Consider the following 16354-nt stretch of genomic DNA (forward strand, 5'->3'; position numbering starts at 1 on the left):
ACATTAATTTAAAAAATAAACAGCTTTATCTCTAAATTATTCCCTGAATCTGACCATTTGTTATTTCTATTGCTTCAACTCTAATCCAAGACTCCATCAGTTCTCCCCTATAAATAACCCACCTTAGCTGGTCTCCCATTTCTAGTTCCTCCTACTGGCTGTATACCCTTCATACAGCAGCCAAAGTAATCTTTTTAAAGTTTAAATCAGGTCATTGTTCTCTTTTATTTGAAAAACTCAAATAGCTTCCCATTGCTCTTTGAATAAAATCTACATATATCTCTCTCCTTAGCCCAAATCAGCAGTGATATTCAAAATATTTATCATCAGGGCTCAGCATGAATACAAATGAGCAGACTATGCACAGGTCAGAGCTGGAGCAAGGCCCTTAGGGGCTGCCTCTGGTAAATCTCACTTATCCTTTAAGGGGCTGAATCTTGAGAACTATGGGGTCCCAGCAAGGGGCTGAGGTCACTAAAGTGGGCATTCTGAGGGCTTTGGTCAGTGCCTACTTACCAAGCAATACAGAAATAGCTCATTGTTTTAACAACCAGTACCTCTCCTTAAGTATCAGTGAACAGTAGGCCCATGTGTGAGATTCTCTAAGACCTGCTGCATATCTCCCTCTTCAACTTGATTTCGACCCATTCTGCCCCTTGTTTAACAAACACATCCATATGGGCATTTTTTCCTGTCTCTTTAACATGTGAAGCTTCTTCCAATATCAAAACTTTCACTTGCCACTTCCGTTTCAAAAACTCTAGCACTCTTCAGGCCACGGTAGCTTGAGGTCTCCATGCCACGTGACTTCATTTGTCCTCTTTGTAGCATTTGTCAGCATCTAATTTCCTCGAGTATCTATGTACTGAAAAGAATTTGATGGTTTATACTCCCTCTACAGAAGGTATGTATTTTAATAATTTCCTACCTCAATACTTTTTTTCTACTCTATAAATATCCTATGAAAATTTCCTAGTCTCAAATATTTGGTGTCACACATTAATTAGAAATAAATGCCTGCATTCTTAGACATTGATGTCAAAACACCTCTTTAGCTTTAACATTGCCTCTGATGTCTCACTATTAGTCTCATCTCTTCAATGTTCTTGATTTTATTCACCAAAAAGTTTATGAAAATCTGCATTGAAAATCAGATATTCCTCAGCTAATTAGAAAGATGAGACAACATACTGTAGTCTACTCTTAACTTAAAAAAAAATCAGCTTTTTAAATAATTTATTTATTTAGGAAAACTTTATTGAACTCCACTTGGTGTCAATACTTTGCTAGGTACAGAGCTGAATAAAGAAATATAGTTCTTGCCTTTGAGAAACTCACAGTACAGTGGAAGAAAATGTAGTCAGTTCCATGTGGAAATAAGAATGTCCACTTCCATGGCCCAAGTATTCATGTAAGACCCTGGGAGAGTCACAGGGAGCTGCCAAGGGTAAATGTATTCAATCAAGATTCATTGATTCTGACAGGTCAGGGGTCACCCGAAACATTGGGGAATGCCAAACCACCAGGTAAACACGCCTCTTCACACTTCTCCTAAAACTGGACAAAATTTTAAGTAGACCCTTATAATATTTTCTGACAAGCTCTTAAAAATTCTGTTATATTTTAAAAAATAAATAAAACAAAAAGCTTTGCAAACTGACACTTCACACATTTCCCAGGGTGGCTGACTTAAACTCTAAGTTATTCCTCTTTATGGTCAGCTCTGTGAGAGAAGTTCTTTGCTGTCATTTGGGACTTTCCCCTTAAAATAGTTCTATCTCTTCCTTCTATTATAAATGTATTTACTGCTTCTTGTTACTACCATCACATTCCATAGTATTATTTGAAAGACATATGTCCTTTAAAACTATTGCAAAGGCAGGGCATAAGAATGAACTCAATTCCCCTGATTCCAATTTTCTCTTCGTGATCAGAGTTCCACCGTGAGGCAGCGAGGGCTCTGCACCAGAGGGGAAACAGGTAACTAAGAACGGGGTCCCCTAGAATTATCTGCTCAGATAATTTATTATTCTACCCTCTCAGAATTGGGATAGCCCTTTGGCCTGTCACTGCCATCTTGTTTCCTTTGTTTTACAAGTCTTTGCAGATTTCAGTTTATCACAACCCTATTGTGACCTTCAAATATGCCAATTAGGAAAAATATTGAAATCTGCATGGAAATGGACATCATAAATTAAATTGGGGGGAGGGGAACACCTGTTTGACATGTTATACTGATTCTATTTAAGTTCAGAGCAATCACTTTTTTGTAAAGCTTGCTTTTTGTTAGTCTGTTTCCGTTCTCCGCTCAGGTGAGTGTAAGGCACTTGAAAAGCGCCACACTATCGGCACAGATTTAATGCTTTGTTTAGGTCATGGAGCGGATACGGCATCAGGAGCACCTGGGAAGTGTATCAGTCACTTAAATAAATGTTGATTGACTGGCGTCCCTACTAAGAACAGAGCGTGACCCTTCACACATATTCTAATTGCTGCATCTATAATACACTACAAACTAAATATCAGATCCATAAACAAGCTAAATCTGAAAAAAAGAAAAGATCAATGAGAGAAAGAAGAGTGAGAGAGGACAAATATATTGAGCATCACTAATTACATCAATAAAAAGTTTGTGTATTCTGTTTGCTAATTAACAAACCTATTTGGACTTATCAGAAATAAAGTTAATGTGTGTGTGTGTATATATACATACTCATTGTATATATACATACATGTATCCCATCATAGTAATGAACAGTACCATCTTGGAAATATATGTATATATTATTAAAGTAAATCATATTTTTCCATGTCCCTTAAAAATAACTGGCAACAACAAAGAATAACTTCGTCCCATAAAGGTGATTCTACTGGGCCTCAATGTATTGATAAAATCTACCAAAGAAAGAAAATGTATAATAGATTTTAAATGGTTTTGAGCTTTAATTTAGACTGAGTAAAAGGAGTTATTCCTGTGTTAAATTTTCTATGGACAGTCAATTCGCATTCAACAAGCTTATCTCCCTCTTTTCTGATAAGTCCCTTAGGAGCTGTAAAGAAAGCAACGTGTAAATCTGCATTGTTAAGCAAAGCCTGAGAGGAAGGACAGTCCCTTGTCCCACTTGTAAAACCAGCAAGGCTAGTGTAGTTAGTGCCAGCCCTTGTGTGGGGAACTCAGGTATTCTAGCTCTAAGAAACAGAAATATGTCTATCCACAGGTCCAGGCTGGGTTTATAAATAGAAAGATTTCAAATGCCTTGACAAATGTGAGATTTTCAAGTGAACTAACTAGTTTAAAAGAAACCAGTCGGATGTCCAACAATTGTGTCAATAATAAAAATTAGAAAAAAGCCCCATTCCTAGGCCATAAACTGAACATTTTTAGCAATAATTTCAGCATGGGCATATGTTAAAGAGAAAAGTGTTATACAGAGGTACGGTTATTTACTAGTTTTCTGGAAGTGATGATCAATATAATAAGAAAGAAAACTAAAATATAGAAATCTTGGAAAAGTAAACATAAAAATTATGATAATTATTAGAAATAAGATTCCCTAATGGGAACAAATATGAAACATATAAATGAATAAACCAAACAAATACATGTATCTGTTCAAAATTATTATTTTTTGAAAATGCAATAACTAACCTAGACAGAAACAGTATAAATGGCCATAAAAAAGCAGAAAGCTTGCCAATTCTAAGCAAAAGGCCTAGTGATCAAAACAGATAAGATGGTTCAATTGTATGACTCTTTTCAAAATCTTAAAATAATAGATTTAAATATGCTAAAATAAGCTAATAGGCCTGACCTGTGGTGGCACAGTGGATAAAGCGTGGACCTGGAAATGCTGAGGTCACCGGTTCGAAACCCTGGGCTTGCCTGGTCAAGGCACATATGGGAGTTGATGCTTCCAGCTCCTCCCCCTTCTCTCTCTCTCTCTCTCCTCTCTCTCCCTCTCTCTGTCTCTCTCTCTCCTCTCTAAAATGAATAAATAAATTTTTAAAAAAAGGCAAAAAAAAGCTAATAGGTAACATAGAATTTGAATAGTCAGATAAATAATTATTTTACTTTTAGAGTGTTTAATAATTGGTATAAAGTAATTTGAATTCTGCTCTTCATAATGCCATCACATGTGGCTGTTAGTTTGTAGAAATAAATTTTTTCTATTACTACATTATATGTACCTTGTCCACAAAAAGAAAAAAAAATTAGATATGTTCATGTTTCTATGAGAAAAGTTTATAGAAATACTAGGAGGGTAAGGGATTTATTTTTAATAAAGGTAATATTATTTTAAATCAACACATCTCTTCCATATTAACAACTGAGCGAAGAAACATCAAGCAGACTATAAAACTCTTCAAAAATGTGAAACTATAAGATACCATTCTTTCTATAGTTCTCCTTTGCTAGCTGTAGCACAATCAAGTTTATAGTGAAACAGTCGAGTCCGCAGAAACAAGCAACCACGTGTACCAAATCTTTATATTTCAGTATTATTTAACTAGATATCAGCCAATGTAAAAACATAATAAGGGTTCATCATACAAAGGGGAAGACAAAAGCTGCCAAGAGTCTAAATTGTATATAAATACACATAGGATGATCAATTAATCTCATTTCAGCATCTTTGAAAAGCAAGTGAAATCGTGTCCTCAATAATTACAAGAAAAATTTAGTCAAATATGTATCATATCCAGAATATGATAAGTGCTCAATCTATATTTGTTGTTAAAAGTTGTACTTGTTTTTTATATTATCATTAAACCCTGATGTAATCAACAATACAGCATTAGGCACATAGTACACAATTTGTCATTGTTTGTTAAACTTGAATTTGAAGCTGTATTTAGGTTAATGATCTGTAACTGCCTGGCAACAAGCATTTTATTTATTTATTTTTTAATTTTCATGACCCCTAAAGTTTTCTGGATGATTGGAGATGAGATAGAGACAACATAAACATTTTCCTTTGAGCAAGGCTTTCTCAACATTCCAGTTTGGTGTTAATAAAGCATGCGTTGTAATTTTACCATCTGTAAGTAACTGGAGTTTCATTCTGTTAATGCTAAAGCAAGTGCACCAATCCCAGCTCTCCCGAAAGTATAGGACATGCAGAATAGACAGCAGGTTAATGACCAGCAGTTCTTTTTTTCCCTTAAACTCACTATAAATTGCATAGAAAGTTCTTAAGTATATTTTTTTATTTTTTCCTTTTAATACCATGCCAGATTTAAGATTCCTCTATTCTTAATCAAATATGTTTAAAATACAATTTGTTGCGATCATTATTTACCTAATTAATAAGTCAAAAACATGTGTTTTACTTACAGAAGGAGAATCATACTTAAGCTGACTATAAAAAAAGTAATTCTATGGTTTGGTACTTTGAAAAAAGAAAGTTTAGGGAACAAAGAGGGCTGTTTATATGAACATTTTCAAACTGAGAGAATGTTTTGACCAAATAAAGCAGTGACTAATGTTTTTAAGGTAACCAGAAAATCACAATGTCAACAGAAACATCATATCAATTGTTTTTAAATCATCCAAAGTCTGGTTTTTAAACTATGGTATAAAAACGCCATTGTTAAAATGTAATTAAATTATCAGTGATATTTGCCATGTGGGGTTGAATATGTATTGAATTTTGGCTTTGTTATAATTATTGTGAAAAATATTGATCATATGTCTTGCATTTCTGAAAATGACAACAATGTAATATTGTTGAAAAACATAATCGCTAGACCTAAGCCTAGCCCCAAAGTAATTTCAATGGATTGCTTGTAGCACTCTCAGTTAAAAACATTTCCTAGCAGCTTATATAGTAGGAGACTTTTGTCAGTTAAAAGAGCAATTTACATTTTAAAAAGATCATAAATCTCTTTCTTGAGCTTAAAAAAATGCTTTTTATTAAAACTATAGTATATGTTTTAGTTATTTATTGCTATGTATTAAACTACCTCCTACTCCAAAACTTGGCTTAAACCAACAGCTATTTTTTTTTTCATATATCATAATTTTGAGGGACAGGATTTTGCTTAGGAATTAGCTAAATGATTCTTCTTTATGTGACATTAATGCCATCTCAGGGTGATAATCAGCTGATAGATGGTGTGCTCTGGATGACCTAAAGCAGCTTCACTCACAAGTGTTTAGCCTTGGCTGTGATACCTGGAAAACAGTAAGCCAAACTACCTACCCAAAGCTTCTTGTAGTGGGTTGGGCTCCCTCACAGCATGGCAGCCTCAGGGTAAGCGGAGATGCGCTGTGACTCAGGACTCCAACAGGTTGTTTTCCAAAAGTCTCAAGGAAAGGCTGCAGGGCTTTTTATTATCAATCCTTAAAGTCTCAGAATTTCACATATATTTTTTTTTTCATTTTGTTGATTAGATAAAGCACTAAGGCCCTGTCAGGGCAACTTAGTTGGTTATAGCATTGTCCTGATATGTCAAGGTTGTAGGTATGATTCCAAGACAGGGCACATAACAATCAACCAATGTATGCATAAATAAGTAGAACAATGAATCAATGTTTCTCTCTCTCCCTTCTTCTCCATAAAATCTATAAATTAAAAATAAATCACTAAGACTAGCCCAAATTCAAGAGTAGATATAGACACTCTCCCTAAACAGGAAAAGTAACAAAGTATTTGCATCTATTTTTAATGTAGCCTAACATATAGAAAAAAAGTGTACATCACATGAGTGTACAAACTGGCACATTTCCACACACTGAATATACCTGAATAACCCATACCTAGATTAATAATCAGACCATTACCAGCACTCCAGAGGTGCCCTTCATTTTCCCCCTTTTAAGTTATAAGCCATTCCTCAACAATAATCTTATCCTAACTTCTAAAAGCGCAATTTTGTCATTGCGGTTTATATAAATGGGGTCACAAATATATCTTCTTTGGGATTTAGCTTTTTGTTCAACTTTATATCTGCGAAAATCCTTCTATATTGTGGAGTATAGTTTGTGTTTATTTTCATTGCTATATATTATTCTATTATGAGAACATAACAGAAAGTTTACATATCCATTCTACTGTTGGGTAAATATATAGTGGAAAAATAAAGAAATTTGCCCTTGAGGAGTCTTAGAATAATGTGTTGCAAGACCAGATTCTAATAAGCATGACTTCAAAACTTTTGGGAAAAGTATAACCCTTGAAAAATAAAAGTAAGAAAGAGACACTCATCAGCTGTGGAAAAAAAAATGAATTTACTCACTCACTCCACAAAACAGAGTATCAACAATTTATTTCAGTCTGAGATCAACAACGCCTGAAAGCTAGTGACTGGGTTTTATATGCCTTTCTATGGGATCTCTTCATTGCTGGTGGAAATGATTCAAGAAAAAAAAAAAAGGCAAAACATAAACTTGTTTTAAATTTGAAGGTTCAGATTAAGCATGAGAGTAGACTGATCGTTTCAGGATCAGCTATCAATAACTAAATTGTTCTAAATGGTGTGACATGTTCCTTAGATGGACTTTATAGAAATATACGTTATACAACTTGACTCATTGTTTTTGACACCTGATAGTTGTTACCCTGAATTCTGAACTTTATCGTTTTATCATTTATACATTTTCATTGCAAAACGTTGATATTGACTTCCCTCTTTCTCTTCCATCAGCTATGCACTCGTGATCATTTATATTACATCTAAGGTTGGACCTTTTATTCACATTACATCCTCACTGACATTTTCTCTGACCACATGCCAAGAACAAAAGAAGAAAGAATTGGTTTTAAGACTCTTCCAGAAAACATTTTGATGCCTTTTAAATAAATAATGCCTAGATGAAAAAAGAAATTGTAAAGGAGGAATGAATTTTTCAAAAACTTTTATAGCCTGACCAGGCGGTGGCGCAGTAGATAGAGCATTGGATTGGGAAGCGAAGGACCCAGGTTCAAGACCCCAAGGTTACCAGCTTGAGTGTGGGCTCATCTGGTTTGAGTAAAGCTCACCAGCTTGGACCCAGGGTTGCTGGCTTGAGCAAGGTGTTACTCAATCTGCTGTAGCCCCATGGTCAAGACACATATGAGAAAGCAATCAATGAACAACTAAGGTGTCACAACAAAAAACTAATGATTGATGCTTCTAATCTCTCTCCATTCCTGTCTGTCTGTCCCTATCTATCCCTCTCTCTAATTCTCTCTCTGTCTCTGAAAAAAACAAACAAACTTTTATATATTACAGTGCATTGACAAACAGATGAAAGTTAAAATTTTCTAAGAACCACAGTTATTATGTTTATTTTCTAAATTAAATTTATTGGGGTTACACTGTTTATTTTTTAGTTGTTTCTGAAACACTCACAAAGTTGTATTTATTACAATAATTGTGGTTGACTTTATCATTTCATTAATTAAGTATCAGGGGTTGAAGAGTCCCTGGTTTGCTATTCTTGGTTGGAAACTGAGCCAATAGTCCCTGTGAGTGTGAGTACTATGTGAAAAAAAATGTGTCAGTGCTGGTCATATTTACTCAATTCTCTCCTGCAATCAGAAGATCTCTGCCTATAGTTTCTGTTGACTCTACTTTTTAGTACCTCTATTTTTCAGTTAAATCTGAAAAGTAAATTACAAGAATCACAAATGATGTAGAAAGAGACAAATCATGGGAGAAAGGTTTCATAGAGCAAAATGGCTGGATTTCAGCCAGGCCAATCCTCAAGTTCTTCAGCGTACACACAAGTGACTGAAGTTAAGAAGGAAAATTGTTATGATGGTTCATTTCCCTCATATGGACATGTCATTCTTTAGCACAAGTTGCTGTGGCAAGGTTAGAATTTCCAAAATGTCAGGAACAAAAGGCTATTGCAATAGATATCATTAAAATAAAACAACCTCATTATTAAAAAGATGTTTTCATATAACAAATGCTATCTCATAAATCTTAAAGCAACCAATGGTAGCAAACTCATATTAGAGCTCAGTGATCCTCTGATAAACGTATGAGTTTTGACTCTAAACCTGATGGCTGTTTATTTGATTGTGCTATATTTCTGAGAACAGGATTACAGACAGTATTACTAAAAATATGTGTGTATACATGTGTTTATAATATTTTCAGACATATTTCAGAGGCCCTGACAAGTCAAAAAATTTGGTAAGTATTTTTCCTATATTAAAAAAATAAATATTGGGCAAACCAAGATTTTCTTTTCTCTTAACATGATAATTTGGACCCCTTACCCATGTCCTCAAGTTTTTTGGGTTTTTTTTTTTCAGTTTAGCAACCTATTCCAATGGCTCTGCAAAGTTGGAAGTCGGCACTGCTAAAGCAAAGAAGCAATTTACAATGACAGATTATTTTTACAAGATAAATTACAATTCAGTATGTCAATTTCTGGTAACTTGTTACTTTTTTGCCATTTATTAAACAAACGATAGCCTATGTCCCACTCTTTCTATCCACATAATAAACTTATATATTATTAGAGATGTCTATATGCATGGAGAAAAGGACAAAATTTCTGGAAAGACAGAAAATAGGGATATAATCTATCTCTGACACTTAATAGCTATTTGCCCTTGAGCAGTTTTCTTAACCTCTTTGTGTCATAGTGTTCCTCACCGAGCAACAAGAATACTAAATTCTTACAGATAGAGCTCAGAAAGTTACTAAAAGAACATATGAGTAGAAAAAGGATTACTAGCACCCATTTGTGGTCGACATTTCAATGCCAGGTAAAAATTTACCTTGAATCGCTTCTTCATTGATTAGCCTAGAAAATACTGTATTCATTTTAAAAAACTCCCCTCCAGCATCACTGCCTCTTGAAAGTTCCTTGACCTCATTCCATTCTTGTAGCATTGACAGCTCTCTATTCTGCATTTGTATCTATGAGAGCACCTTAAAATTTCATCACAACCCCATCTCTTTATTCTCACAACCTGTCTTCCCTCCAACTTCTTAGATGAATACGAAAATGTTCCTATATTCTTAAGGGGTTTCAATGACAGCGCACAACTATAGGTTCTTAATAAATACTTGAAAGAATGAAGGATGGAATGAATGCCTAAAATCACAGAGCAAGCTGCAAAACAAAAGGCGGTAGGGATATGTGACTAAGGGAGGCACAGGAGAGACAGAGCTGGCTTATCAACCATTCTACAGACCATTCATCAGTCAAATGTGGCTACACTTACATGATCTCAGAAAAAAAAAAGGCAATATTGATAAATGCATTTCCATTTTGTTGGCCATGCTTAAGTGTATGTGTGCATGCACATGCATGCAAAAAAATGCAATATTAACCAAATACAATAACCTTTCCATTCTCAGGAAACAAATAAGAGATAAAATATTAATAAGAATTTCCAATAGGATTACATTAATGGCTTCTCTCAATGAATAGACATTAGATTTGTGTTGAATAAAATGCTGTGAGCAGTTTAGGTTTCTCTAGCACATTTCCTTGGAGGAAATTATGGTCCTACATTGGCACACACACAAAAAAGGAATTGTGGTGGTAACTTACAACATGAACAAGAGTTTTCTGAAGATAAAAATGGATGAAAATGTTGAAGTGCAATTACATGTGGCCATAGGACTAAGTTATAGCCAGTGGAATATTGGATGGAGTGATGGGCCAAACTTCCAAAGCAGACCCGTGGAAAACTTCCTGTATGATCCTTGGTGTCTCCTGTCCCCTCTACCAGCTGTAAAGATCCTAGGGCATGGTGGGGCTACAAGGAATACAGGGCCCTGTGGTATCACTTGCAAGGTCACCTGCCCAAGAGATCTTTCAGACCAGAAACTCAGTTTAAATTATTACATGATTATAAAATAAAAGCTTCCTCCTATTAAAGATATGGTTCAATGAATATAATTTAATCTTTCTTTGATAGAAAGGATCTCATAAGCTGTGGGGTCATCTATTGAACATTAATTTTCTTTGAACTCCAATAGAGTTACAAAGAAAATTCAGATTGTTTAAGAGATCCTGTTACAAGAATCCTGTTTCTAGGAGCTGTGAAACAATGACCCTTTCCTATCTCTTCCAAGGATTTCAAAAACAACAGTCTTTGGACCAGACCCATGTACAGTAATGACATCATAAGCATATCAAAAGAGATGCTGACCTATTGTCTTTCATTCTTTTCAGTAAGTGGTTATCACGTGTTGAAAGTTGGAGTATTCTGATAGCATGTTTTATGTCGGATGTAAGGAAATTGCGTTGATGTGGAAGGTTTGCTTAGTGTTTATCAGACTCTTTTCCAAGGAAACCCTTATGGCCAGATGGAGCTCTCATTGTGAGAATGTGGTCGTGATCCCCTTTCCATTCAAATCTCATTCTTGAAAGATTTTAATCACTTTGCCATCAGGGAACTGATCAAAATTTCCCTGGGAATTTTATTTGACTGAGATCTGATGTCATTTTTCTATAGTGACCATCCTCCATGCCTCCCAAAAAGGCTGATGAGTAAATAACTCTGTTGACAAAAGTTAAGTCACAAGGCCTAGGGCAATCGCAGAGAAGATGTTGACCAGTTGTTCCTTTTCTCCACTAAATCCTGACTGGAAAGATGGAGGGAAAATTTGTTAGGATCAGAATGGATTAACTCCCTATTCTCAATGTATAACTAAGGCAAGCTCTATGATTTTCTTTCCTGACTATAGTTCTGAGAAAGTGATAGCCAGATCTTCAAATACACCAAAATAAGATGAAAGAAAAGATATATTCTTTTGAGTTCTAATTTTCAGGTTGCATTTTTTTTTTTCTACAAGAAAATTACCCCACACACCAAAGAATGTCAATTAATATTTAATTTTGTTTGGTTTTGGTTTTTGTCTTCTTTTCCTACACAAAGATCAGCTACTTAACTGTAGAGAACTGACAGGGAAAAAGAGTATCATCTGGAAACCCCTCAAATGAGCTGAAGAGGAGGTTTCCCAGAGAAAGAGTAGCAATATTACAAGATATTTGGGTTTATGGCCTTCAAATAGAGAAGTCATTCTGTCTCAGAAGGAAGAGGATCATTGTGGAGACAGGACCGGTAGTGTTTGTGCATCCTCAGTGTACCAGATGCTGTAATAAATAAATCCTGACCCAAAGCCCCTGGCGCCAGCGAGAGCCCTGCTGCTAGCCGTGTACCTATATGAAAAACAAAACATAACTAAACTAAACAAAAAACTCACCCTCTGAAGCTCTTCCTCTCTGGGCTCAGCTTGGACAGCCTTGAGAATCTGGTGACGACCTGTGATGGTAACGAATGATTTCTCCATGGGGAAGTTCTAGGGCCGTGATGGCGAACCTTTTTATAAAAACCGCCCACTTTTGCAGTGCTAGTCAACCTGGTCCTTCCCACCCACTAGTGGGTGTTCCAGCTTTCATGGTGGACCAATCGCAGCACCACTTGGTTGCTCTGCTACCTCCCACCATGAAAGCTGGAACACCCACTAGTGGGCGGGAGGGACCAGGTTGACCAGCACTGCAAAAGTGGGTGGTTTTTATAAAAAGGTTTGCCATCACGGTTCTAGGGAGTTGTTTAGCATGTGGTGGGGTTAGAAGCAGAGGACCCTACCTCTGGCATTGGGCTCAGATCCCCAAGCCCTGTGAGGGTAGAGGGACAGCAACACTTCACTGCCCAGTGGTCCTCAAACTCAGCCCTCCTCAATATCACCTGGGTGAGCTTGTTCACATGCACTGCTGGACCACAGAGTCATGCGGATTTGCATTTTCTAACACATTTCTAGGTGACACGCCTGCTGCCAGCACAGAGGCTGCGCTTTCCCATCCCCTATCGTTCCTCCATCTATCAAAGAGACTCAGCATTGGCTCTGTCAGCGGATATACTTTTATTTTCCCAACAGACAAGAGCGTGTATCCCTTCCTAAGCAGGGCTTGTACCAGCTGTACTGAACGCACCCAGCCAGGAGGGTCTCTGTACTTCCCTCCCTGTGATGACAGAAGAGGGAACACGTCACAACTCAGAGCCCTAGCAAACTACAAACCTTTTCAGTTGGTGTAGCAGGAGGCTGGGACACAATTTGTTCCTGAAGAATTAGTCACCATGCAGGATAGCTCTGATCCCCAAGCACTGGTGCACAGCCCTGGCACCAGTGGTCAGTTCACGGATCAGGGAACACACTTCCTTGTCTCAGACTTGACTCCTAAGGCAACATCTACACACTGGGTATTCAGCTTCTGCTCAGTGCTTAGTTACCTATCATCATGAGTCTGGACAGCAAAACAGGTCCAAGCCAGACCCATCTCCCCCGCTGAGGCACTAAATGCCTCAGAAAAGAACATAGTATGACATATAGGTAGGATTAGAGCTCCAGAAGAAGGATGACTTACACATGTATGTGTCCTGCAAGTCTCCAATCTGGCTTAGGTATTTCTGTAGCACAAAAATTAGCTGCTCTCAAAATTGTATCCAGTGATACGTGATTCATAAGAATATGCTATCCCTTCGTTTTTTGTTAATTCATTGGGTCAGCATATTCTTACAATTCATAAAGAGGTAGGAAATGGTATCAAGAAGAAAGAGATGACTATTTGTTGTCACAGTTATATGCAATTAGTTGAAGGAGGCAGATAGTAAGCATTACTAACACAAATAATTTCTAATTACACTCTATAAATGATATAGAGAAACAGAGTAGGCAAAAAGAGTATATTCCTTAGGCATGGTTCCAGTCTGATCGCTGAGGAGGTGAAGTTTGAGCTGTACAATTCACATTTATTCAACACCCAGGCAACAGATCCATCAATCGCTTGCTCTGTGAATGGCCCATTCATCCATCTTCCAGGCCTTGCAGAATGGTGCCATCCAAAAGGTCTTTCTGCAGGGGGAGAAGGTGTCTACGGTTTCTGCCTGAGTCCACTATGCAGCTTCTAACCTCATGTGGCTATTGGCTATTGAGCACAAGAAATGCTATTAGCGTGACTCAGGAACTCTTTTTATTTGCTTATAAAAATTTTTAAAAGTCACATGTGGCTAGGAACTACTAAATTGGACAGCCCTTGCATGCTCTACGGTAACCCGAGAAAAATACATACTTTTGTCAGAAAAAGAAGTCAAGACATAGGGTTTATTGAGAACCTGCAGAGTTTGGACAATAGCTAGAAATCTGATAAGGCAGAAAGCCAAAGATTTAGCCAAAATACTCAACACATTTCCAGCTTTGCTTATTGTAGCCTTCTGTTTTCTAACTATGCTGTCCACTTTTTACAAAACCAACCTATTTCAGCCAAGATTTCACTCTTTTTTTTGCCAATTTGTCTGTCTCTCTGATTCCTTGCCCTAGAATCTTATTTATCATTTTCCCCTTAAATGTTAATAATTCATCTTTTTTTTTTTTCCTTTGAAACTCACAGTGTTATATTGGTTTTCTTCTGGCTTTGATGAATACACTTAATTTGATATTCCATCTAAGTTTTCTTTCCAAGTTCATGTACCAGAAAAAGCTACTCATATCAATTCATTTGATTCAATAACGACCACACTACCAATATTTTACACCACTATAAATTTTTTATTTTTAAAGCATCCCCATGTTTACTACATAAACAACCCAGTGAAGTTTATAGTGTGAGTTAGCCAACATAGTGTGCCTGGTTTTATTTGCTTGTATCATGTTGTGAGTGTCTTTCCTGAGAATGCACGCTTATTAAGGGCAGAATCATTGTCTACTCACTAATATCTTCCCATTGTCTAGCCTAGAGTATACACTTGGTGAATGTCCGTTAAATAAATATATCTCCAAAGGTCTGACCTCTTGTAACAGAGATCATCAACAACATATTTTCTAAGTATTTATGAGAGGGGCTGGTATTAACTTTCAGTATTTATGAGAGGGGCTGGTATTAACTTATCATGAATTTCATGTACATAGTTGCACGAAGACGCTAGCATTGAATCCCTTTCCCAATAGAGGTACAATGGTGGTGTGTCGGGCACATAATCAGTTATTCATATTTTATGTGATACATGTGAGAACTTCATATTGCTGGTCACACTGGTACAAGAATGGAGGGAAAACAGAATGCATGATTAGGGCACCAGCTGATTCAAGTGCTACATATGCTGCTTCGGGAAACTGTGTTGAATTGAAATGCAATTAAAACTTGGTGTGGTTTTTTTGTCATCTTTAGAAATTTTTGGAAGGGGATTCCGTCAGAATAATTTTAGTTGTCTTTACTCCAAACTAAGAATATGCTATCCCTTCATTTTTTGTTAATGCATTGAGACAGCATATTCTTGCAATTCATAAAGAGGTAGGAAATGGTATCAAGAAGAAAGAGATGACTATTTGTCATGAATATTGATACAACAACAATAAAAATAACAACAGTGAGAGCAAACGATGTTTTGCAGGACTGAGGCATGAGCGGTTTTAGTGATATTAGGGTTAAGGCAATTCAGAGTGAACAGGTATGTCTTTCTCCATAAATTAAACCCATAAATTCACATCCGGTCCCTCTTTCTGTGTGTTAGATGTGGTATCACTTTGTGCTAAGGATTCGTTCAAGCGTGTGTGAGCAGGCTCGTGCAGAAATCATGGGCCTCAGAAAACCAAAGCAAAGCGGAGGGAAGGTGGGCCGCTTCTCACGTGGTGGCCGGCTATCCATCACCACCACGGACAGAGAGGAGATGGCTCTTTAATAGAAGCTGGCTAATTTCTTTAGAAATTTCTCATTAGGTCGGCCCTTTCCCAAGCTGCTTTTCCATTAAAATGTGATAAATGAATTCTGCCATTGCCAATTCCAGCCTGTCCTTCTTTCCCTTAATGCAATGAAGACGCGTCATGCTGGCAAGCACTTCGGACAGAGATAATTATTCATGGGATGCTACAAGTGCTGCAGTCGCCCAACCCCCAACCCACCCCGCCGCCCCACCTGTACTAAAGATGGGACCTTCAGAAGCTTGAAGGGTGTTGGAATAGGGATTTCTTTTCATTTCACTCGGGAAAAATATTCTATGACTTCGCGCACTCTTATGACTTTCTCTCCTTATATATTTTCCCCTCTCACATAAAGGGGTGTCTGTCAGAGTGAGTGTATAAAAGTTTGATGCTTATACATACTGACTTTAAAGATAAATCGGTTTGAATTTAATACTGTTTTAAAGTATAGACTTTTTCAATTATATGTACTGAGATGTTGCTATCTTTTAAAGGATAGTTTTTCTTTGAAAATCATTTTGAAACCTGGATAGACAATGCATTTGACCCCAAACAACGCAATTTATTATTTAGAAATTTCTTTTTTTTTTTTTCACTGTTAAGGATTCTTTTATTTTACATGCTACAGTTTTAAGAATGTCAATTAAATATTAAATCAAAGGTAACTAGTGCTATCAGTATGGTCATGACCTTGATTGTT

The sequence above is a fragment of the Saccopteryx leptura genome, chromosome 6 (genome assembly GCF_036850995.1).
Source record: "Saccopteryx leptura isolate mSacLep1 chromosome 6, mSacLep1_pri_phased_curated, whole genome shotgun sequence".
Lineage (NCBI taxonomy): Eukaryota > Metazoa > Chordata > Mammalia > Chiroptera > Emballonuridae > Saccopteryx > Saccopteryx leptura.